Raw genomic sequence first — 2,568 nt, forward strand, 5'->3', positions numbered from 1 at the left:
GGTGGTAGTAGTGGTAGTGGTGTTGGTGGTGGTGTTGGTGGTAGTGATGATCCAGCTATTTATTCATGGGTGTGATAAGCAATCTGAAATCAGAGCTGGCCAGAATGGGCAGAGGAGAGCTAAGCAACAACAACAACAACAACAACAGCAACAACAACAACAACAACAACAACAATAACAACAACAACAACAACAACAACAACAACAACAACAACAGCAACAACAACAACAACAACAACAACAATAACAACAACAACAACAACAACAACAACAACAACAACAACAACAGCAGCAACTATGACAGCAATAACATCAACAACAGCAGCCACATCAACAACAAGAACAACACCCACAACAACAACAATCGGGATTACAATATCAGCTCCAACCATTACAACATAATCTACCACAACTACCACAACAATAACATCACCAACAGAAATTATAACAATGCAACTTCAACAGGATTTCTTGGCATATTAGAAATAGTAGTCAAATCACCCTCATATCACATCTGTCTCATCAGAGAAAGGCTTTCCAGCCTTGACCATCTCATCTAATATATCTGCAGCACAGTGTTCCCCAGTGAAACAATATGTCCGTTGTTTTTAAAAACTGTGAGATGTGAGGGAGGTTTGGCTCTCATTTCTTCCAGACCATGTGACCAGCAAGAACATCCCTGACTGGCTCGTCATATTGTTGTTGTTGTTGCTGTTAATGCTATAGTTGCTTTTGTTGTTGTTGTTATTGTTGTTTCTGTTGTTGGCATTATTTTTAATTGTTGCTGTTGCTATTATTTTTGTTTTCTGTTATTGTTATTTGTGTTGTTGTTGTTTTTAATATTCATCATTATTATTACAATTATTATTATTATTATTATTATTATTATTATTATTATTATTATTATTATTATTATTGTTGTTGTTGTTGTTGTTGTTATGTTGTTGTTGTTGTTAAGGCAGTGAGCTGGCAGAATCGTTAGCACACCGGGCAAAATGCTTTGTGGCATTTTGTTCACCTTTACATTCTGAGTTCAAATTCCGCTGAGGTTGACATTGCCTTTTATCCTTTCAAGGTCAATAAATTAAGTACCAGTGAAACACTGCGGTTGATGTAATTGACTAGTACCCCCCCCCAAAAAAAAATTTCAGGCCTTGTGCCTATAGTAGAAAGGACTATTATTACCTCCACCTTAGTAAATGCAGAGGTATTATTTTCAGTCACGTTTGTTTGTTCGTTTGTCCATGGAGTAGATATCTCAAGAACCGTTGGATGGATTCGGATGAAACTTTTAGGGATGTTTGGACTTATGACTGGCATGAACTGATTAGATTTTGGGATTGATCTGGTACCGGACAAGGATTCTTGACTATTTTTCCAGTTTTTTTTACTTAATTTTTGAGAGCGATCAGGTTCATTTTTAGTATTTTCATTTGTTAGAAGAGTCGAGTTTATTCCAGATATTCTCATTTTAAAAATCCTCTCTGACTAACTGCTGAGAGGACGTTGGTACTGCTTTGTTGGAGGTTTGCGCTCTCCGTGTGTTTTTGTTATTATTATTGTTGTTATTATTATTATTATTATAATTATTATTATTATTATTATTATTATTATTATTATTATTATTATTATTATTATTATTCAGGTCATTGACTGGAATCGAACTCGGAATCTTGGGGTTAGTAGCCCATGCTCTTAACCACTACGCTATAAACCCGTAGTGTAGTGGTTAAGAGCGCTAGCTAGTAACCCCAAGATTCCGAGTTCGATTCCAGGCAATGACCTGAATAATAATAATAATAATAATAATAATAATAAGAAGAAGAAGAAGAAGAAGAAGAATAACAACAACAAAAACATCAGAAAATACCTTAGGAATGAGAACCCAGGTTCGAAATTTCCCCAAGACACCTGAAGAAGGCTGGAGGGTATATCAGTCGAAACATTGTGTTAGCAACAAACAAGATGAGGACAAATATCCATCAAATGTAAATAATGTAAATAATGTGAATATTATTATTATTATAATTTTACCGAGGTCGACTTTGCCTTTCATCCTTCTGGATCAATGAAATAAGTACCAGTCGTGTACTGGGGTCGATGTAATTGACTTGCTCCCTTCCCTGAAATTGCTGATCTTGTGCCAAACTTTGAAAATATTATTATTGTTGCTATTGTTGTTACTGCTGCTACAGTTGTTGTTGTTGTTGTATGTCCCATAATTAGTCAGCTCTGATGTAATAGATCAATAGTAAAAGACGTCCCATGCAGTGACCATCCCATCTATTTCTTTATCTACACCTACATCACCTACATCTAGGTTCAATATGTCATTTCCTTCATAAATACCTATATTTCCCTATAACTATTTGTGCCTCTATCTACCTCTAACTATGTATATACGTATGTATCTATGGCTATATGTTTGCTGGTTATGTATGTATATATAAATTTGCATATATATTTTACACAAACACACACACATGTATATTTACATATATACACCCATTCCAGCATAGATAACGGATGTTAAATGATGATGATGATTAAATATATATATATATATAT

General features: G+C 34.6%; 1 protein-coding gene across 1 annotated transcript in view; it reads right to left on the reverse strand.

Moving 5' to 3' along the window:
* LOC106869384 (protocadherin-17) overlaps positions 1 to 2,568 on the reverse strand; it is a 222,538-nt gene that overhangs the window by 212,629 nt on the left and 7,341 nt on the right. The gene's annotated exons all lie outside the window — the stretch shown is intronic.

This window comes from Octopus bimaculoides, chromosome 14 (assembly GCF_001194135.2).
Source record: "Octopus bimaculoides isolate UCB-OBI-ISO-001 chromosome 14, ASM119413v2, whole genome shotgun sequence".
Taxonomy (NCBI): Eukaryota; Metazoa; Mollusca; class Cephalopoda; order Octopoda; family Octopodidae; genus Octopus; species Octopus bimaculoides.